The sequence below is a fragment of the Rutidosis leptorrhynchoides genome, chromosome 1, assembly GCF_046630445.1.
Source record: "Rutidosis leptorrhynchoides isolate AG116_Rl617_1_P2 chromosome 1, CSIRO_AGI_Rlap_v1, whole genome shotgun sequence".
Taxonomy (NCBI): domain Eukaryota; kingdom Viridiplantae; phylum Streptophyta; class Magnoliopsida; order Asterales; family Asteraceae; genus Rutidosis; species Rutidosis leptorrhynchoides.
The window spans coordinates 321,960,549-321,985,688 of record NC_092333.1 but is presented as its reverse complement, the minus strand read 5'-3'; positions in this window follow the sequence as shown (position 1 = coordinate 321,985,688).

The following is a 25,140-nucleotide window of genomic DNA, read 5'->3' as shown; positions in this document are numbered from 1 at the left end:
TTGCAAAATGGGTGTTTTGACTCTAGATTAGGTCAAAATGGGTTTTGTGTAAATTGATGCAAGTAATATGTTTAGATGATGAAACCTTGAGTAAAATGAGTTGTTGGAACATAATCACTAGTCGATTGTAATTATGGGGGTTTCTGGGTGAGATTTGACTTAGTCAAAGTGAAAGTAAGTGCTAATGGGTCGGAATTGCACTTATGGTGTTTTAGGCATAAGCTGGAGTGTTTAGCTTATTTGTTTGTGAATTACTTAGGTGATTTGCATTTGGACGTTTAGGAGCTCAAGCGGGATTGCTTTTCAAGTAACCGAGGTGAGTGGAATATTTATACGTTTATGTATATAATTTGGTTGCTTGTGTGCGGCGTGGTAAGTGACATCCGTTAGGATTCACTTTTCGGGGACCACAATTGGGTTGGAAAATATAGTGAGTGATATCCGCATGGATAGCTCTTCGTTGGCTATATTTGGTTGCGATATGTGGTGAGTGATATCCGGAAGGAATAACTCTTTGTCGACCACGATTGGAGGTGTGGCATGTGACGAGTGATTAATGTTTGACCTATCGCTCTTCGTTGGTCACATGTGTGTGTTGGTTATGTAGCGAGTGATTAATGGTTGACCTATCACTTTTCGTCGGCTACATGGGTGCGTTTGGTTATGTGACGAGTGATTAATGCTTGACCTATCACTCTTCGTCGGTCACATGTGTATGTTTGGTTATGTGGCGAGTGATTAATGTTTGACCTAACGCTCTTCGTTGGCTACATATGTGTGTTGGGGTAAGTGGTGAGTGTTATCTGTTTGAGGATCCGCTCTTCGTTGGCCACTTATCGTAGGATGGTAAGCGGTTTCGCTTTTCGTCGGCCATCCTTGTGATTGAGGTAAGTGTTAACCTTTCGGTTGCACTTTTCGTCGGCTTCATGGTGCGTAGTGGTGAGTGGTTAACGTATTTGACCTACCGCTCTTTGTCGGCCACGTACGCGTTGCGATGGGTGGTGAGTGGTTAACGTATTTGACCTGCCGGTCTTCGTCGGCCACCATCGAGTTGAATGTCGACATTGTGTATGTTGGGGGTGTGTAAGTTTCACTAGCATTGTACGTATTTTTGTTGTTGGCACGTATTATTGTTGAGATCTCTATGCTAATGGTGTTGACTTGTTGTACGTACGATTATACGCTTATTGCGGTTTGCTAATGTTATTGTGTTGTTTGTGTAGGTGTATGCAAGTGATTAAATTATGTATGTATGCGTATAAGTATTGCATTCACTAAGCATTAGCTTACCCTCTCGTTGTTTACATTTTTAGGTTCGGAGGCGGACGTGGCAAGGGTATGCTCGGGATTAGACGATTTCCCTTTTGATGCTTGCTTGTATTACTTTTGGTTTCGACTTAGGATTGGGTAGTTTATCCCCAAACATCATGTTCGTAGTTTTGTTTGGAACTTAAACTCATGTAGTCGAAAACTTGTATTTTGTACGAAAGTCGTAAAACGGCCGATGTGGGCTCGGTGTCGTAAAACTTGTTTTATTATTGAAACGTGTTAGTTTTACATATTATAATATGTTGTGAAAAGCGTTTAGTCTAAAAGTGTCGGGAAGTGGGAGATCATTAAACGAAAAATGGAAAATCCGGACAGAACCTGAAATGGATTGTGCGCGCCGCGCACAGGTGGGGCTGCGCGCCGCGCACCCTTACTGAATAAAAAAAAATATTTTGCATTTTCGGTTGGATCACGAGTTGGGTCGTTACATATAATTAGCTTTGAAAAAAAAATTCGGAGACCCCATTAGGTGTTCATCTTAGATTCGCCACTGGGCATGACAACATTTGAATCAATTTTTCTGCACAAACGAATCAGTAGGCGTAAGACAAAGGAAAGTTATGGCCAAAACTACTGAAAATTTTAAAAGCATACCCTCGCACTTGGCCTCCTCAGGTGCGCTGGGACCAACGTCTATCTTTCTTTTCTTCTTTCTTGACATGAACGCTGAGGGGATTATCATTCATTTGTGTATCAGCAACTTCGGTAACAATGGTCTGCTCTTCATTGACCCCTGAGTTTTCCTCATATGGCTTCTTTGTGATGGTGATGTTCAGTGGCGAATTCATGATAAAAATTCAATGGGGTCCCAATTTTTTTTTCAAAGCTAAATATATTTTAAGAATATTTTAGTGGTTGTTTACATTTAAAAAACCATAAATTTCATAATTATATGGGGCCCTATAGCTAATTCAGTAGTGTACAATATAATTTGATTATTAGTTTGTATAAAAAGTTTTAAAAATAGTGGGGTCATAGGACCCACTCCCTCTTAGCTAAACTCGCCCATGGTGATGCAGCCAAGCTCTTTACGCACATAAAATACTTCTTCTTCTTTGTAAATAAAAACAGTCACTAGACAAGATTAAACGTAGCGGACAACTTGTATGAATAACATGCATGCACACAGCTACAAGCGCGTACCCTGTCCATTAAGCATTATGCAAGGCTGCTACGTCTTACGCGGTCAGGGTGATGACATACCACCAAGATAAAGAACAGTGTTGCAGTATTGGAGACCAACTAAGTGTAATCGTTGGCAGGACTAAAAAATTTATTTTTCCCCAGCATCGAAGTCCAAGGGTTTATTCAGCACGAATTTATTAGAAAATGACCAAACATGCATGTTAGAGTGCACATCGGTGATGAACGTAAAATCAACAAAATTGAATGCGGGTTTCCAAATTACGCGTAACCCAGTTGTTGGGGTATCCATAAATCCGCATCGATTATCGAAACCATACTTGCAATGATCAACTGTAGCACAGTGAAATAAATGGGTAAAAACAACAAGAGACTATCCACGCTTATTCGCATGTAACGACATCTCAAAAATCGATCTTTTAACAACACCATAAGGGTGCAATTGACCTAGCACTATGTGATAATGCGAACATACGACTTTGATAAATTCGGTCGGTGGACCCCTAAAATTTCCTACCTGCATGGTCTGTTCATACACAAAAAAGTTATCGGACGAAGGGTCGTCAGTGCGTTGCTCAGAAGTAGGTATCACAGTGTTCAAAGATATAAGCAGAGGATACCATTTGCGAATCTTGCCTAAATATCTATCATCTACATTGGACTCGACTTCCCTAACTGACTTATCTGACGATATATTGTAAATATAAAAGAAAGTGTAAAGAAGGGTGAGTATAATGCAAGATATGACCTTGTTGTTGGAGTTTGAACTTGGATATGAATGTACGCCAGAAGATAAACGGCGATTATAGACTTTAAATCATATTTATAGCAAAAATATGGGTTGGATTGTTTGACGGGCTGCAAACTCGTCGGTACATATGTCACCTTCTGGTGTTGTGACCTTCGATGTGACCATGGTGCACGATAGCAATTCAGGGTAGTTTGGAAACTGCTATCATTATCTTTTTGTAAAGGTTTCAGTTGTCACGTCCAAGAGACTTAAGGTGTCTGATATATGACGTTTATTATCTAAGCCAGTTGAAGTTTATGTAAATTATTCTAAGTATAGAGCAGCATATGTGCTGTATTTAGTATGAGTGTGCTGCCATAGCTATCAGCACACGATAGCTTGTTAAAGGGTTCTTCAATATCAACAAGGATGTTTGTTGACCGGCAGAAGATATTAGAAGAACCAGCAGTTGAAGAAGAAGAGGTAGCAACACCAACAGTTAGAAGAATTATGTTTTCGAGCAACATAATTCTTTCCAGTGTTGTCTCTATCGAAGCATGCTATTCAACTGACATCGAAGACTAGGTTAAATAAGAGAGGGACATAAGTCGGCGGTTGACAAGTGACCTTACAAGACAACGTGTGATGCAGAGGTATAACCCAGGCGCAGTTCATGGTTGTACCTAATGTCAATGCATAGGGAACCCAACATTCTATTTGTTTAAACAAATAGTATGTCCGCCCACATTAGGCAGGTTCAGAAATAGTTTATAAACAAATAGTGTGCCACATTCTTACTAGCAAGCTTGTCGGCCGAAGTACAAACATCTCTTGGACCAACAGACAATATAGCTTTTACCCGGTTATTAGACTCAATGTATAAGAAAGACCACTTATGTTTTAGTTAGTGGTGTGAGTTTTATTAAATTAATAGAGTCTATAAAGTAGTTTATGCTTAAGAGTTTTCTAAGCTATCTAAGCGTAATCAGTATCAACCGGTCATCTTTGAGATTATATCAATAAAAGAATAAGTTGAAAAATACACTTAACTCAGATTTATCTACTTGCTTAATCTATATATTAAATGTTTTAAACTTACTAATTAGCAAAAAGATTTTGTATTCACCCCTTAACGAAACTTGCTGTGGTAAAGTAGGAACAACATATACATACTTTAATTAAGTGTATAATTTTTTTTTTATTTTTTTATTCTTTTCTATATGTAGAAGTGTAATTAATTTGAACATTTTAAAATAAAATACTAGACAATTGATTTGAGAAGAAGAAAATAGGAAATAAACTACTCTGTTAGATGTAGATATGTATGCTCTTATTACCTACGCATTAATGGGATGTATTGACTGATAAACTTATTCGGTCACCAATTGAAGGTGTTTACTTACACCTTAAATTAATGAGATGCCTTATTGGATGGATGTCTCGGTCACCAGTAAAACCCCACTAGTCCCCATATAGCTGATTTATGTTACCACAATACCCTCATCTTCCTTTTTCCAAAAACACAAAATTGTTTATGCGTAATCAATAGTCCAAACATTCCACCATCAAACTTTCTTACTAACAAATTCCTTTTTTCTTTAATCTTTTCATTATTATTTTCTTTTTTAATAATTTTAATTGGGGTTTTTTATATCACCTACTGGGTTTGAAGTTTCAATAAATAAATTAGATAAAGTGAAATGAAACTAGAAAAAGAATGGTGAGTTGTTTAAAGTTTATTCTTCCGTCTTCTTTTAGTTCTTTCAAAGTGAAAGCGCCTCTTGAACTCTTTATCAATCTCAGTCGGCGGCCACTTTGTAAAAACATAGTTGTTTGAGGAAACAATAGTGACGATTAATTGAGTCGGTGTTGGTGGTGCAATGATTTTGAATTTAAAATGAGTAAAGATAATAGAGAATATTTTAAATTTTTACAATGGTGAGTCGGTTGGTGTAGATGTGCAAGGAAACAAGTTATTATACTTATCTTTACATAAAATTGATGATTGAAGATAGATAATAGAAATGTAATATTTTAAATTGTAAAGAAAATAAATATAAAGTATCTCAAATAAAATAACTATAACTAATGTGCATAAAAACTAAAAGAAAATAATTATTTTATTTAAAGGTAAAATAGTCAATTTTATCATTCAGATCTTTGATTAAACATAAAAAGTAAACAAGATTAACCATTTACTGATTATTGTATATAGCCATCTTTATCCATACTGCCATCAATATCCATACAGAACTTAATGAAAAAAAGGTAAACAGGCCCTTAGCCATTTTTAGGTGTATGCAACTAACAATATAATCAACAAAAAGGGAATGTTCAGGAGACATAACTGTGATATAACTGTCAAATAAAATATATTGATTGATATTGATCATATTTGAAATGTAGTTTTCATAAAATTATTTTTTATCTAGCCACGTATGTATCATATATATAATAGACTTAACTAAGCCCTTGGTCTCTAAAGTTTTATTTTTTTTTTCATCTTTGTCCCTAAAGTATTTTTGTTTCATCCTAACCCTTAAAGTTATGATATAGTTTCATTTAGGTCCCCAGTTAACGGATTGAGTTAACGGCAGTTAACCATGGGGACCTAAATGAAACCATATCATTACTTTAAGGGTTAGGATAAACAAAAATATTTTAGGGACAAGGATTATACAAAAATACTTTGGAGACAAGGATGAAACAAAAATACTTTAAGGACAATGATGAAAAAAAAAAGTAAACTTTAATGACCAACAACGTAATTAAGTCAAGCGGAACGACATTTTAGGAAAATAAATAACAATTACTCCATACTTACTTATATACGGGGATGTCAACCGTAAAGGTGCATGAGTGGTGTTTGAGCTATTACAGATGGTTGGCTCTTTGCTTGCGTAACAACTTCCACCTGGCATGCCTTTTGAGTTCTTATTGTCAATGTCTTTCGACTCTATTATTTGAGGCAACAACAAGCGTCGATTTTTTAATGACTTGCTGCCGCTTAGAGCCTAGATTGAGTCTCAGGCATGCTTAAAAATCCATGGAAATTTAATTTTACCATTTTTCATGACGTCTTGTTTTTATTTTTATTTTATTTTATTTCTTTACTTTATCTTATTTTATTAATTTTTGGCTGGAGGTCCTTACAAAAGCAATCTCTCTACCCTGAAGTAGAGAGATTGCTTCCGTGAGGACATCCAGCCAAAAACATAATAAAATAATAAATAAAACAAAATAAATATAAATAAAAAATAAAATAAGATAAGATAAAAAAATAAAAATAAGACGTTATGGGCAGGTCAGGTGGGAGTTGTTGCCTCAAATAATAGAGCCGAAAGACATTGACAATTTACGCCCTTGGTCCCTAAAGTATTTTTGTTTCATCCTTGTCCCTAAAGTATTTTTGTTTCATCCTAACCCTTAAAGTAATGATATGGTTTCATTTAGGTCCCAATGGTTAACTGTCGTTAACTCAATCCGTTAACTGGGGACCTAAATGAAATCATTTCATAACTTTAAGGGTTAGAATGAAACAAAAATACTTTAGGAACAATGATGAAAAAAGATAAAATTTTAAGGATCAATGGCTTAATTAAGTCTATATAATATGAATAATTAATTCATTTAAAATATATTCTTGGTATGAATATTTTTATATTTCACGTGCTGAAGTATCACCAAACTCTCAATTTCTCACACTATATAAACCTTTTTATAATAATAATTATATTATAAATTTATTTATTTAGTTGTACTCACGTCTATATTAAAACTTTAGAAAATTAAAATGCTATGTATGTATCATGCAACTTGGCCAATTTTTAATTTGGAAGTCCTGTTGCGTATCTTGAGGGCTATTATATCCTTTTCTTATATATATATATATATATATATATATATATATATATATATATATATATATATATATATATATATATATATATATATATATATTAGTTTAAAGACCCGTGAATTCACGAGTTGTTTAAAAGTATATATAAAATGATGCAATTTAAAAACCCGTAAATTTACGGGCTTAATTAAAATTATATATAAAATGACTCAACGTGAGGAAAACAGATTGCGTATATTGAGCAAAGTTCTCACATACTATACCATATTTAGATTTTACTCAAATTTCATGAAATTATGCAATTACAAATTTAAGGTTACATAAAGAAGGAATAATAACATAACTACATCATTGTCTAAATTTTTATTTTTTTGTGGTTGTTATTCATGGATGGTTTTGTTGTTTCAAGATTGCTGTGTCTCTCTTGATTTTGTATGGAGTGTCTTGTAATGGCCTTGGTTGCTCGCAAACCTTGCGGGCCTTTTATAAAATTTAGCTTTCTAAAAAAAAAAAAAACATCATACTCTTCGTTCATTTGCTTCCCAGCATCAGCGTCAAGTATCAATTCCAAAACCAAATAGATACAAAAACATACATGGGACACTAAATAGATATGAAAAACTGGTGATTAATATTACCAAACGCATGCCTCAAACAACAAAATAGCAAATGAGCTACGTGAATAAACTTATAAAACTTTTTAACAGCTAAATCTATAAAGAAACATCTTCTAGGAATGTTAAAGAAGTGATTACCAACTAAATGTCAACAACCGATAGGTAGTATGCATCTAATTGAACTCGGTTTGTATCACAATTCACATTAAAATCCCCATTTCTAGTGACACCGTCAACATACTATAGTATACTAATGTACATGCTTAAGAAGCAACACATACAAAACATAACAACTATTTTCATTTCAACTGGCCAAAAATCAGAACTGCAAACAAATTAACCCAAAAAAAAGAGATATGAGATTAGAACAAAAAGAAAGTATAAATAAAATAATGACATTTTAGAAGTACAACGGTTATTATACGGAAAGAGTATAAAACGCTCCCTTCAAATAAATTCCGTAGAGATTCACTACATGTATGTAGTAAAACATAGAGATTCACAACATTTACATCTAGAAAATGAAAACATGGCATAGTTGTTACATCTGCATTATAGCCTAAAATTAAATAAATTCTCATTACTCATTTTGACATTTCATCAAACACCTAGCATACATATGTAAAAAATTGCAAAAAAGACCAAGAAACCATCTTTAACCTGTGCAAAACTGAGGGGCAATAAATCCTCTTAAAATGCTCTCCTTAACCTGTGTAAAACTCTTGTGTTTTCACCCGTTAGCTATTCAAAGTGATTTATGTAGATAAAAAACTTTGGGCAAAACATCAGAATTAACCTATTTTAAGAGTTTAAGTGGTAAACCTTCCTAACCTAACCATTTCATCGGTACTCCCTATCCATCTCAAGTTTCAAAAACTCGGCAAGCCAATAGAAGCCCCCACTGCAATAAGCTACACTAAAAAATGTCGTTAAGAGATTTTTTTTACATATCATCATGACGACAACAAAAACATGAGCTTATTTGAAAACCAAACTCGCTAACATAACTTGTGAGACTAACTACGAAGCCATAATGATGTAACTCATGAGTGTAAGCTGATGCGTGTTCTAGGTTAAGCGTAACTCACGGACAACGTTAGGCGCTATATATACAATATTACACACATGTCCTAAAACTCAAGAACGCATGACAACCATGTCAGGCTTTGTTCATGGAAGAACACTGCATAATAATGAGTAAGTTTCATAAACATAAATATACACAAGCAGTTTGTATTCAAAAAAACACCTTAAGCTTTCTAAAGTATGTTAATGCAACATATCTCCTAGCATAAACTCGTTTACAAATTAAACGGGTTTTAATTAATGATTTGTATATTGAATAGGAATGCAACTACGCTTGAATATAGAAGTGGATTCAGGCTATCAACCAATTTATAATGTACCTTACTATATGGAAATAAAAGAAAAGAGAGTAGGAAATAGAAAAGGTGGGATGAGTATTGAAGAAGATTCAGAAGAAAATTAATTGAATTTGAAAGGTAGTATGGGAAGTTGTTCCTATTTAATTTTGTAGAGATTCAAATGAAGCATGCTTTCGAAGTAATAATATGTCTGCAGGCCCGTAGCTAAATGCACAAAACCAATACATGCTCGAATTTTTTAATTAAACACATCATTCTACAATTTGAATTATGAATTATTATAAAAATTTATAATTTAAGATATATGAGATAAGCAAAAGGCATAACTTATTATGAAAATTTGCCACATCATCAAAAATGACATCACTATTTTACAAATTTATAAGTGTTATAAAATATCTAGATTGTGTTATAAAATATCTAGATTGGATGTTAATATTATTATTATTATATTTCTTGCATAGTAATATTTTATACTATAAATAGACATGTATGGTAACCATTTAAGGTGCACCATTTCTCTTGAAATATCAATATCAATATTTCTTCTCTCCTTCTTCTCTCTTTTTCTCTCTTTGTTCTTATAACCATTAAAGGTAGTTATAAGCCTACTGAATTATAACACGTTATCAGCACGAAGTGCTCCGTATAATCAAGGTTTATCTAAGCAAGCACACGTCACTAATCAAGGTAAGAAATTATCTAACTTTTATTAACTTCACTAACATTTATATTTATGTTATTTAAGTTATATATGGTCGGTTATACCGCCTGAATTATATTTCTGTAATTTAACTTTTATTAACTTCACTGACATTTATATTTATGTTATTTAAGTTATATATGGTCGGTTATACCGCCTGAATTATATTTCTGTAATCTAACTTTTATTAACTTCACTAACATTTATATTTATGTTATTTAAGTTATATATGGTCGGTTATACCGCCTGAATTATATTTTCTGTAATCTAACTCTTATTAACTTCACTAACATTTATATTTATGTTAATAAGACCTCATGATTGTACGCAACACGTCATTTGACAACACGGTACTTTATGTACGCAACACGTCATTTGACAACACGGTACCATGGGTCGAGATTAATTCCGATCAATACGAATACGATGGGGTCTTTATATGTTATCTAACATTTATGATTACTTATGCAATTAATCATTATTTATTTCATGCATACTAATGTTTATTCTTAAAAGTAAATCTTAAAAGTTAAAATAAGAAAAAGTAGTTTGTATTTTTATTAAAAGTAAATCTTAAAAGTTAAAATAAGAAAAAGTAGTTTGTATTTTTATTAAAAGTAAATCTTAAAAGTTAAAATAAGAAAAAGTAGTTTGTATTTTTATTAAAAGTAAATTTTAAAAGTTAAAATAAGAAAAGTAGTTTGTATTTTTATTAAAAGTAAATCTTAAAAGTTAAAATAAGAAAAAGTAGTTTGTATTTTTATTAAAAGTAAATCTTAAAAGTTAAAATAAGAAGAAAAAAAATCTTGTCCTTTATATTACTCATACGCGTTTTAATATAGTGACTTTATTCGTTAACGTCAACTAACGACGTTACAACGGTCATATATACATAACGGTTGTTAACGTCAACTGACGACGTTACAACAACTATATTTTTCAAATATAAAATAAACATCTCCGTTTTTCACATTTTCACAAATCAATCTTCATTTTTCAGATTACTACTCTCAAAAAGTTTTTGTAAAAATGATTCACACAAGGATGATTTTTCCTATTGTATTGGTCATATTAACTATCATCATTGTTGCTAATATACCACCGGGTGAACCTATATTCTATCCTGCCCTTGTGGTTTTATTATTTGTAATCATACCATTATTCTGTTGTTTGCTACTTATGAATTTAAAATGATTCTAATTTCATTTTATTATTTGTCTATGAATAGAAGTTGATTATGATTATGATTTATGTTATTCATCTTTTTGATAATAGAAAATGTCGAATTTGAAAAGGCTTAAATTTGCTCATTTAGAACAAGTGGGAACAACTACTTAACATGGGTTATGAATGTAGAAAAATATCTCGAATCAAACGGTATTTTAGAAACCCTGAATGAATATAACAATTATTCCGAGCAAGAGAAAGCAATAGTAAGTATTTTTCTTAGCAAACATATTGACGAGTCCTTAGAATCTACATATTATATGATCGAAAATCCAAGTGTATTATGGAAAATACTTAAAGATAGATACGATATTAATTATCAAAAAAAAAATAATAATAATAATAACGGTGATCCATGAAAGAATAAAATTAAAGATATTAGTAGACGCTCTTATAAGAATTCTGGAGATTCTTATTAATGATCTGGTAACGTGGATCATCAGTCTAGTATTTCTTGAATACATGAACATCTTGTTTAGCTCTACAAATAAGTCCCAAAAGAAAAGAAAACGAGAGTGAATCTATTGACAAATCTTGATTAAATTAACCCTGAGCTACCTTGAGACTTGAATGGTTTGAATTTTCTAAGATGCCTAGTTTTTTTTTTATGTATCACTCATAAATAAATGGTTTTAGACCATAACGCATATGTTTTATTAAGTGTTATCTTTTATGTACTTCAGATTATAACTTGTTTGCATGTAATATAATTTGATTATCTTGCTGAAATATAACTCATTATTTGCTTATCTTATTTGAAGTTTTAGTATGAATCCTGCTGAAATACAACATCAATTAAATGGTAAAGACCTATGTATTGCAGATAGTAGTAACATACACACTATGATCAAATCTAAGAAATATTTCATTGATTTAAATCAAATGAAGGAATTATAAATACTATATCAGCTCTTGCAAACTTGATATAAGGAACGAAAAAGGCAAAATTTCATATTACCAAATGGTACGAATTTTTTGGTAAACAATGTCTTATTTTCTCCCAAATCAAAGAGAAATTTGTTAAGTTTCTCTGATATATATCATAATGGATATGATTATCAGTCAATGATAATCGAAAATGAGAAATATCTATGTAGCACCGAAAAGCGCATATGATAAAAAGCGCATATGATGAAAAGCGCAGCGCATAGGATTAAAAGCGCATATGATAAAAAGCGCATATGATGAAAAGCGCAGCGCATATGATTAAAAGCGCATATGATAAAAAACGCATATGATGAAAAGCGCAGCGCATATAATTAAAAGAGCATATAATGAAAAGTGCATATGACGAAAAGCGCAGCACATATGATTAAAAGCACATATGGTGAAAATGATATATGATGAAAAGCACATATGGTGATTAATGAAAATCACATATAGCGATTAATGAAAAGCACATTGAGAAATAATCACCAATGTTTCTTGAAAGAATTCAAGGGTATATATATGGACCAATTCATCCATCATGTGGACCATTTTTCTAATAGACGCATCTAACGCATGGTCTCATGTTTGTGTGTTATCAAGCCGTAATATGGCATTTGCAAAGTTTCTTGCACAAATTATTAAATTAAGAACACATTATTCTGATTACACCATTAAAAGGATGAGACTTGATAATGCTGGTGAGTTAACATCTCAAGCTTTTAATGATTATTATATGTCTACAAGGATTGTTGTTGAACATCCAGTTGCTCATGTGCATACACAAAATTGGTTTAGCTGAATCAATAGATAAACGCTTACAGCTAATAACTAGACAATTAGAAATGAGTACAAAACTCTTAATATTTATATGGGGACATGTAAATTTACATGATGTGACATTAATTCGCATTAAATCAAGTGCAAGTTATAAATATTCTCCATTACCAACTTAATTTTGGTGGAGACCGAATATTTTCCATCTTAGAATATTTGGTTGTGCAGTGTATTTTTAATTGAACAATCACAACAAATGGTTCCTCAAAGAAGGATTGAAATATATGTTAGATATGAAACATCTTCAATCATAAGATATATTGAACCCATGACGGGTGATGTTTTTACAGCAAGTTTTATCGATTGTCACTTTAATGAAACATTGTTCCCTATATTAGGGGGAGAAATGAAATATAAATAAAATGATGTTTCATAGTGTGAACATCAATTAAGGAATATTGATCATCGCACAAAAGAATGCGAAAAGAAAGTTCAAATATAATGCATATGTAAGAACTTGCAAATTAATTACTTTATGCATTTAAAGATACAAAAAATAAGTGACTAAATCATATATACCATCAGTAAATGCTTCAACTAGAATTGAAATTACAAAAGCTGGCAATAATGTCACTTATGAGTCTTTGCTACTGTAGCGACCCCGACAAATCGTCAAGTGACGGCGTCGACTACGTAGGTCCCATTACATGGTCATAAGTCTTTAAGACAACGTTTGACCAAAATATGTCGCATTCATTTCAGTGTAAAAGGGTGTTTCAAGTTTACAAAAGAAGTTCGACGGCTAGTTACATTACAATGTTAAACGTACAATTGAAACCTATGCGACACAATTTAAAAATAGTCAAAAAGATGCTCCAAATATGCATGTATACTCGACATCCAAGCAAGTATCAAAAGAGTGCGGAAGCATGTATCACTTAAGCATTCAAAAACCTGAGAAAAACATAGAAGAATCTGTCAACGAAAACGTTGGTGAAATCATAGGTTTAGTAAGTAAATTGTATTGAACCACAAGGTTCTTTATGAATTGCTTAACCAAAATCGTTCACATTCCAAAATAGTATTTGTATCACGAGCACCCAATTATCAAGGCTTAACCGAATCTTCCCTCTGAATTTTGAATTTAGTGTTAGAACTTACACTATACATTGTTGAAATAATATTTCATTCACTAACGGTAGCGAACCGTCTGAATGAGGGTTTGTTAAACCCGTATGGCCACACAACATAATTACACGCTTACACTTACACCCTGCAAGTGGAACTAATGATAATTGGATTGAGGACTTTTGTTCAAACTCGTATGCATCTTTGTATTCGTATTTGTTCACAATGTAAAAGCATGAAAAGTAAATAAGTATGAAATGTATGTGTTTCTCAGCCCACGATGTAAAGAATAAAAGTGATTAAAAAGTGGGACTATGATCTCACCTTTGATTTCAAGAGTAAATAAGTACTTCAACAAGTAATGTGCGCAAAGGACAACGCTAGTCTCGACCTAAACAAATAGGTTGTATCAATAACGATAGTCACGAAGGGTCAAAGTTGCTCAATTAGTCCTATGGCTCGTTACGACTCGATTAATATAGCATGTGAATCAATTTGTCAAGTTTCATGCACGATACAAGTAGTTAAGTATGTTAGAACGATTGTATAATCGTTTGGTTAAGTTTGACTAAAAGTCAAACTTGGTCAAAGTCAAAGTCAAAGTCAACGGGGTCGGGTCGGGTATCCGACAATTTTCCCAAGACGAGAAGTCATATAAGAGCCTAATAGTCAAGTTTCATGTTAAACGGAGTTTTAGTTAAGCGGAAACATTTTTGTGACATTTAAACACAAAAGAGAGTGGCCTGGGGCTTTTGCGCGGCGCGCACCCAAGTGCAATTTCTGGTCAGAACTCAACCAAGAAGGCAAACATCTGGGATCTCTGATTCTGCGCGGCGCGCGGGTAAATGCGCGGCGCGCAATACCTGGGAATCATGCAGTTTGCAGAAAAAAATGGTCCAAGTCACGAACCAAAATACAATATAACACATTTCATGCACCGAAAACACTTAAAACGCATAACCTATATCATTAGAAAGGTAATTTGACAAGGAAAACAACTAAGCACATTTCATCAAGCAATTCATCACTAACAACAACCAAAAACCGCATTAAACGTTCATAATCAAAGTTTCAAGTTCTAAAACGCATTTTATGATTCGGGCAACCAATTTACATGTATGATATGCCGTTTCGAAGGTAATCATACACACATTGCAACAAAATTCTTATCTACAATATTTCATAGCATTTGGTGCATCAAAAGTTCATCTAAAGCTTATCAAACCCTAATCCAAGTTCACAAAATCACTAATCATGTTCTTGGAGTTTTCTTAATCAACCTATACATCAAAACGAAGCTAATGATACTAGTAACACTTTTAAAACATGCACTTTAATAATCTAACAACATTTGATCATTCAAAATCAAAGATTTAGCAAGCAAATTTTCATAATGAACTAGTTACACCAAAAACAACGAATCGAGCATACAAATTACATACACGACATCACGATGAGCCATAGACACTAATTGACACACTTTTAAGTCAAGAACATGAATTTAAAGAAATCTAGTGATTTTAGAAAGTTACCCAAATTTGATGAAATCGGTATGGAATCGAAGAGGAAGATGCAAGGATTCCAAATATGTAATTTGTTTGGATTGAAGCTTGATCGATTTGAAATGGATGATGATTTCCTTTTTGAAGGATTGAGAGAAAATGGAGAAGTATGAAAAGAAATTGGAAAAGAAATGAAAAAAGAAAGATGGGGAGGAGGTTGACTAGTCAAAGTGCTAGTCACCTCTTTGTCTTTTTGGCAAAACTAGTCCCTCTAGTTTGTAGTCGGGTGCGGGAATTTACCGAACGAATATTTTGAATTATATGGGAGTACGGGAGACGTTATAATCCAATAACGAAAATATTTTAAGAATGTAGCTAATGGAGGATACGAATCGAGATACTGAGGATATTAAATAATAAAATAAAAAAAAAAGACGGCGTTAAAAATAATTTAACGGAAAAATGCGGGATGTTACATTATCCACACCTCAAAAGAAATTTCGTCCCGAAATTTAGTTGGAAGTAACAGTCGATGTCTCTTACTCGAGACATAGTGTTGTTCAATCTACGGAGAAGTGAAGATACATCCTTAGGCATTTCCACGAATCTGAATAGTCGGGGTGTTACGTAGTAGTAAGGTTTGGTTCTACGATCCACATGTTCAGCCGGTTTTCCTATGAAGCGGAGTTTGTCATCAATAGTTGGTGCATTTAGAATGATTGCACGTTCCTGTTCCGCAGGACACGTTTCTAAGTTTGTTACACAAAATGTAAGGTAAACGGAAACTTAATTGAGTCGGCAGTTCTAAACGGTAGGGAGCGGTTCCAATACGCCCCAAAGTTTCAAAAGGTTAAATATTGCGAATATAACCCTCCTCGATTTCCCAAAATGGATTACACCTGTCCAAGGTGCGGTTTCTCAATATTTCGCGGTTACACACTGGGATTTTTGTGAGGTTTTCATCTAAGTTTGGTATAACTCTTTTGGCGACTACGGGTCGTCTCGAGCCCTTCTCGGACTTGAATGATCTCAATTGTTGTTTCCTGATGTAGTTCAGATTTCGGTGTTTGTTTGCCACATGCGTTGGTCCAACGAATAGGGGTATGACATTTGCGGTCATATAGGGTTTCGGAAGTGCGGCGTTAGTACAAGAACGGTAATTATCGTAGTATGAGGGATCAACTAAAAGCGATAATGCGAGTTTGAAACATGTCCTTCCAGGAGGTAAATCGTTCGTTTGCTCGGTTCGTCGGTTTGTGAGAGATACGCGGTACTCATGTCTAAGCGGGTTCTCAAGGTTTCTTGCAAAACTAGAAGCGATACGAGTATTTTGATCCGAGGTAATTGGCATTGGCAATGGTACACCATATTAGAAAAAGAATTCCTTAAGATATGTTTGAACAAGTTAGTTAGGGCTCAAAAATGTTCGTTAGGACTATTCACCCTCGTGGCGAATACTAATGTAATATGAAGAGTTTCTCTATCCATTGAGAAATGTTACAAAAGTTTCCTTATACGGAAGTGCGAGCGATAAAGATAGGAGCGAAATGAGAACTTTGAATAGGATGAGCTTACATCTCGAGGTTGCCATAACGTGCCTCTAGTTGTCAAAAGTTGAAGTCTGAAAGAGAAACGAGATAGTACACGTAGTTGTATAGTTCGGGGTTGAATAATAGTTGGCCGATTATCAGAAACACAAGGGCGTTAAGTCAAAGAAGAGTGAAGTATCGTTGGATTGTGTGTTATCTTAAATTCCAGTAATATCAGACGGTAACGGTGAAATATCAGAGGTGTGTAGTGTGGTACGTGATGACGAGAAAATTGATCGGATCCACAATTTAGTATTCGACTTCTTCGTGCAAAATAACGAATTTAACTAGAAATGTTGGTGTGAAGAATCACGCTCAAGGCTCGAACACGGAGAGTTTTATAGTTTTTCCTTAGTGAGTTAACGAGTTTAAAAGTCGTGTAACACGAGAAAAGTCAGAAATGAATCTTCGGTAGTAACAGACGAGATCTAAGATTTTACGAATACAAGTCTGAGTGGGGAGAGTTTCCTGATTACATGTGGCTTGATTTCGAGATTGATTGTAATGCCTTGACCATTAACATTATGGTCTAGAAAATTGGACTTCGTTCAACAGAAATTCTCACTTGGAGAATTTGGTATAGAGTTGCTCTTTTCTCAAAAGTTCGAGCGTAAGATGGTGATGTTGTTCGTTTTCCTTCTTTACTTGAATAAGTTAAGATGTCCTCTATAAATACGATAACAGATTTGTCTAGATAAGTTTGCATACGTGGTTTAGGAGGTTTATGGATACGGACGAGCCTTGGATAAATCGAATGGTACTAAGAGAGATTTACAACTAACGTTGCGAGTTCGGAAAAGACTCAGGAGACATTGTCTCCCTTAACCCCCAATTGATGATAACCGGAACGGAGGTCGTTTTGGAATACACACGGGATTCATGCAAGAAATCATGAGGTCATGGATGCGAGGGAGAGGGTATCGGTTTCCAACCGAAAATTACTCAGTTCACAATAATCTATACAAGATGATGGGGAAACATTTTTTTTTTTTTTTTTTTTTTTTTTTTTTTTTTTTTAACGAATAGGTTCCGAGCTCCCTAGTTCTATAGGTGTCAAGTCAAAAGTCTTAACGTATATCCTCCAATAAAATTTATAGGCACACAATATTTTCCGTTGGTCACTTAAATTGCCTAAGTAGTGTCTAGGGGAAAAAGGTGGAGTGCAAAGGGTACGAGTCAAAGTCTTGGTTATAAAACGTCTAGCTGTAACCGAATTGAATAAGTATGAAATATACGGTTGGTTGTGAAGAAACGTACCCGTGACTAGTCCATCGTCGTCTCGGGCATCCTAGGTGTCGATGTTGGAGGTTCAACGGCGGGTGTTGGGGTTGATTTTCTTATTTGGGCACGCACTCCTAAAATGACCCGATTGGCCACATTCAAAACAAACACCCGTCTTGGGTGCATTGTGCTCCTTTTGAGCGACGGGAGCGGTATTCCTACAATCGTGGGCTACATGGCCACTTCTTTGACACTTCAAGCAAAATGGTTTGCCACATTCACCTAAATGATGTTTGTAGCACTCGTTACAATACGGTAGGTGTCCGGTATAACCTTTCTTGCCGTTGGGGATGAAGGGCTTCTTGGCGGGGTTGTTGTAATTGCTTGATTGGGGGGCTTCCCATTTTCTTTTGTTGTCACCCGACTTATCCTCGGCTTTAGGTGCCGGCACTTCAATCTCGTCCACTGTTTCAATCAATTGGCGGGCCATATTCAAAGCCTCTTGGTGGTTAGCGGGTTTGGATGACATTACTCCTTGTTTGATGCTCTTGGGGAGACCATCCATGTAAAGTTCAACCCTTAAAGATTCGGGGTTCACAAGATTTGGGCACATCAAAGCAAGTTCGGAGAATCGTTGATTATAGGCCTTAAGGTCGTTCCCGACCGCTTTCAGAGCTCTTAGTTCTTGTTCGAGCCTTCGGGTTTCTTCGCGAGGAAAATATTCGGTGATCATCTTTCCTCTTAAGTCGGCCCAAGAGAGAGCGTGGGCTTCGTGGATACCCACCGATTGTACATACGAATTCCACCATGTGAGAGCGATACCGGCGAAGGTGTGAGTGGAATATCTAACCTTGTCTTGGTCTCGACAACCGCTTATGCTAAAGACGGCTTCCGTTTGCTCAAACCATCGGGTGAGCACAACCGGTCCCCCGGTTCCATCAAAAGTGTGAGGTTTGCACCCCATGAAATTCTTATAGGAGCATCCTTCGTTGAAATTTCCGGCTCCATTGCTGTTGTTGTGATGATTGTTGTTATTGTTGTTGTTGGAGGAGTGACCGGCCATGGCCGCATCCACGGCAGTGGCTATCATACGTTGGAGGGCTTGTTCGGGAGTTTCGGGAGGAGCGCGTCGACGAGCCATTGTTCCTTCATGACACAAGAATATCGTTGGTTAGTATTTTCAACAATACTAACCGGAGTATGGAATAAGGATAGAGAGAAAATTTTCCTTGACTCGCCCTAAATTCTTTATGTCATAATGTCGGAACGTCCATGTGAATCACCGTAACATAATCCCGGAAATTATATTACCCTGATTCTAATGTGCATTTAACATTACTTCATAAAGTCAAGGTGGCGCATCAACAAAATTTATCAACGTAAGATCAAGATCGAATACGAGTTAGATATGATAGAAGAGTTCGAGTATAAATGCACAAATAGTCAAGTAATTCCTACTTCAGTCTATATGCCGGTTGTAGTCTAGATTCACCTATGTACCTTATGACTCGGGGTGGACACAAATGAACTCTAAATCCCTACAACCAAGGCTCTGATACCACTTGTAGCGACCCCGACAAATCGTCAAGTGACGGCGTCGACTACGTAGGTCCCATTACATGGTCATAAGTCTTTAAGACAACGTTTGACCAAAATATGTCGCATTCATTTCAGTGTAAAAGGGTGTTTCAAGTTTACAAAAGAAGTTCGACGGCTAGTTACATTACAATGTTAAACGTACAATTGAAACCTATGCGACACAATTTAAAAATAGTCAAAAAGATGCTCCAAATATGCATGTATACTCGACATCCAAGCAAGTATCAAAAGAGTGCGGAAGCATGTATCACTTAAGCATTCAAAAACCTGAGAAAAACATAGAAGAATCTGTCAACGAAAACGTTGGTGAAATCATAGGTTTAGTAAGTAAATTGTATTGAACCACAAGGTTCTTTATGAATTGCTTAACCAAAATCGTTCACATTCCAAAATAGTATTTGTATCACGAGCACCCAATTATCAAGGCTTAACCGAATCTTCCCTCTGAATTTTGAATTTAGTGTTAGAACTTACACTATACATTGTTGAAATTATATTTCATTCACTAACGGTAGCGAACCGTCTGAATGAGGGTTTGTTAAACCCGTATGGCCACACAACATAATTACACGCTTACACTTACACCCTGCAAGTGGAACTAATGATAATTGGATTGAGGACTTTTGTTCAAACTCGTATGCATCTTTGTATTCGTATTTGTTCACAATGTAAAAGCATGAAAAGTAAATAAGTATGAAATGTATGTGTTTCTCAGCCCACGATGTAAAGAATAAAAGTGATTAAAAAGTGGGACTATGATCTCACCTTTGATTTCAAGAGTAAATAAGTACTTCAACAAGTAATGTGCGCAAAGGACAACGCTAGTCTCGACCTAAACAAATAGGTTGTATCAATAACGATAGTCACGAAGGGTCAAAGTTGCTCAATTAGTCCTATGGCTCGTTACGACTCGATTAATATAGCATGTGAATCAATTTGTCAAGTTTCATGCACGATACAAGTAGTTAAGTATGTTAGAACGATTGTATAATCGTTTGGTTAAGTTTGACTAAAAGTCAAACTTGGTCAAAGTCAAAGTCAACGGGGTCGGGTCGGGTATCCGACAATTTTCCCAAGACGAGAAGTCATATAAGAGCCTAATAGTCAAGTTTCATGTTAAACGGAGTTTTAGTTAAGCGGAAACATTTTTGTGACATTTAAAAACAAAAGAGAGTGGCCTGGGGCTTTTGCGCGGCGCGCACTGGGTTGCGCGGCGCGCACCCAAGTGCAATTTCTGGTCAGAACTCAACCAAGAAGGCAAACATCTGGGATCTCTGATTCTGCGCGGCGCGCGGGTAAATGCGCGGCGCGCAATACCTGGGAATCATGCAGTTTGCAGAAAAAAATGGTCCAAGTCACGAACCAAAATACAATATAACACATTTCATGCACCGAAAACACTTAAAACGCATAACCTATATCATTAGAAAGGTAATTTGACAAGGAAAACAACTAAGCACATTTCATCAAGCAATTCATCACTAACAACAACCAAAAACCACATTAAACGTTCATAATCAAAGTTTCAAGTTCTAAAACGCATTTTATGATTCGGGCAACCAATTTACATGTATGATATGCCGTTTCGAAGGTAATCATACACACATTGCAACAAAATTCTTATCTACAATATTTCATAGCATTTGGTGCATCAAAAGTTCATCTAAAGCTTATCAAACCCTAATCCAAGTTCACAAAATCACTAATCATGTTCTTGGAGTTTTCTTAATCAACCTATACATCAAAACGAAGCTAATGATACTAGTAACACTTTTAAAACATGCACTTTAACAATCTAACAACATTTGATCATTCAAAATCAAAGATTTAACAAGCAAATTTTCATAATGAACTAGTTACACCAAAAACAACGAATCGAGCATACAAATTACATACACGACATCACGATGAGCCATAGACACTAATTGACACACTTTTAAGTCAAGAACATGAATTTAAAGAAATCTAGTGATTTTAGAAAGTTACCCAAATTTGATGAAATCGGTATGGAATCGAAGAGGAAGATGCAAGGATTCCAAATATGTAATTTGTTTGGATTGAAGCTTGATCGATTTGAAATGGATGATGATTTCCTTTTTGAAGGATTGAGAGAAAATGGAGAAGTATGAAAAGAAATTGGAAAAGAAATGAAAAAAAGAAAGATGGGGAGGAGGTTGACTAGTCAAAGTGCTAGTCACCTCTTTGTCTTTTTGGCAAAACTAGTCCCTCTAGTTTGTAGTCGGGTGCGGGAATTTACCGAACGAATATTTTGAATTATACGGGAGTACGGGAGACGTTATAATCCAATAACGAAAATATTTTAAGAATGTAGCTAATGGAGGATACGAATCGAGATACTGAGGATATTAAATAATAATAAAAAAAAAAAGACGGCGTTAAAAATAATTTAACGGAAAAATGCGGGATGTTACAGCTACAGCAGAAACGTGGGAGACCAATTGGTTCCAAAGATAAAAATGCTCGAAAAAGAAAATCAGCTGATAATGAGGTAAAAGAAAGTGTTCAAGAAGAACCACAAATCAATACTCCTTCTGCAGAGGATATTGATAAATGTAAATACATAAATTGCAATAAATTATGCAATATTATGAAACTGAAATGAAATGAAAAATCTTGATGAGATATTTTCATATAATGTTACAATGACATCATGAATAAAGATGATGATCTGGAACCAAAACCTGTCATTGAATATCAAAATAGACGTGATTGAACTCAACGGAAAGGAGCAATACGAGCTGAATTAGAATCGCTCAATAAAAGAAAAGTTTTTGGATCAATCGTTATCACTTTTAAAGATGTGAAACAATGGGATACAAATGAATTTTTATCCGAAAAGAAATGTGCAAATGAAGTTATAAGGCAAAACTTGACTTGTAACTCAAGATTTCCCACAAAGACCAGAAATGAATTAGGAGAAAAACTTATCCTCCTATAATGAATACAATTACTTATTAGATACTTAATCAACCTGGTAGTTATTTAAATGCATCTCATGGATGTTGTTACTACTTATCTGTATGGATCACTTAATAATGATATATATATGAATATACCTGAAGTGTTAAGGTATCATAAGCATCTAATGTAAAACCCAAGGGAATATATTCCATTAAATCACAAAGATTTCTAAGTGGGTTTATACAAACGGGACGTATGTGGTATAACCGATTAAATGACTACTTGATTAAAAAAAGGGTATAAATATAAACTTATTTTGCACGTATGTTTTATAAAACAATGTTCGGATATGAGATCGTAGTTGTTTATGTCAATGTTCTTAACATCATATGAACAAATAAAGAGATCTATGAAATCATTCAACTTCTAAAGAATTATTTTGAAATGAAAGATCTTGAAAAAACCAAGTATTACCTTGGATTGCAAATTGAGCATATGCCTAATGGTTTACTTGTACATCAAACAACTTATACCGAAAAGATTTTAAAACATTTTTTTTAAAAGACAAACTCATTGTTGTTAGATCACTCAATATTGACACTGATCTATTTCATCCCTGCGAAGATCATGAAAATTTTAACAGATCGGAAGTTCTATATTTTAGTGCAATTGAGGTTCTTATGTATCTTATAGATTATACAAGATCTGACATTTCTTTTGCAGTTAATTTGTTGACAAGGTTCAGCTCATCCCCTACCAAAAGACATTGGAATGGGATCAAACAAATAGTTTGATACCTTCGGGGAACTACTGATTTATAATTATTTTATTCTAACAACTCGAAACAAGATTTGTTTGGTTATACAGAATGCAGATTATTTATCCGATCTACATAAAGCTAAATCTCAAACTGGATATGTATTCCTAAATGGAGGCACCGCAATATCATGACGTTCTCAAAACAAACACTTGTTGCAACATCATCAAATCATGCCAAAGTGATTGCATTACATGAAGCTACTCGGGAATGATTTTAGTTAAGATCAATGATACAAATCATTATTGATTCTTGTGGACTAGAACGCTATAAAAGCGTAAAAACTATCTATGAAGATAATACAGCTTACATAATACAAATGAAAGAAGAGTATCAAAAATGACAGAACAAAACATAAATGCTGACGAGGCGCTAAAGCTATAAACGGTCTTAACGGTCATAAGTTTGATGGAAAAGAATGGTATATTGGTAAGGCTCAGAAAAAGACTGAAAGGGAATAGGAACTGAAACAACGGTTTGAACAAACCATGAAGGAGACTGTAGACAAATCACGAGGGCCAAACTTGTACATAAAAGATTTAGATGATACAGTTTCAGATGAAAACCTCAGATTTTTCTCATATACTCAAGATATCGTAAAAGACAACCAGATTAAAATGAGATACGTTCAATCAACAACTCTGCTGATCTTTATACCAAAGCACTGCTAACTGCTATTTTCAGAACACACGTTCATAATATTGGCATGAGGCATGTTCAGAAGATGTAACAACTCAGGCGTTGCCTACTTGAGGGGGAGTCAACTTTATGCTGCACTCTTTTTCCTTTAGCTAAAGTTTTATCCCAATGAGTTTTCTTTAGCAAGGTTTTTAACGAGGCAGTACTAGTTATTCTCTAATAAAATTGTCATCCAAGGGGGAGTGTTATAAAATATCTAGATTGTGTTATAAAATATCTAGATTGGATGTTAATTTTATTATTATTATATTTCTTGCATAGTAATATTTTATACTATAAATAGACATGTATGGTAACCATTTAAGGTGCACCATTTCTCTTGAAATATCAATATCAATATTTCTTCTCTCCTTCTTCTCTCTTTTTCTCTCTTTGTTCTTATAACCATTAAAGGTAGTTATAAGCCTACTGAATTATAACAATAAGATATTATATATATATATATATATATATATATATATATATATATATATATATATATATATATATCATTACTATACATAAAGAGGTTTTTCACCGACCACTGCTCTCCTTGTGCCACGTGTTCCCTTTCTGTTGGTCAATACCATTATTTGGAAAAACCCGTTTTCAGTCCATGAAAGGAGTGTTTGTACTGTATCATGTTTCCTGAATGCCACGTGTCCTGAATGCCACGTGGAGCTATCATATAATTAAATCTCATTACTTTGGTCTATGTACGAGTGCTTTTGTATACTGTATATTTTGTCTTTTAGAGTTTATATTTGGGCTTGGATAAGATAGACTGAAATTTCTCATAAGCCATTACATTACATGAAATTTTTAATTGGATACCAGAATCTACAGATGTTGACTTCCAACCTGAGGGTGTCAAAACTCATGAGTGCTTGCCACGTTTTCTATTAGATCCCATATTTATAATTTATCAAACTTCTTACAAAAGTAAAGTAATATTATACATCACTTCTACGGATGTATATCAATGCA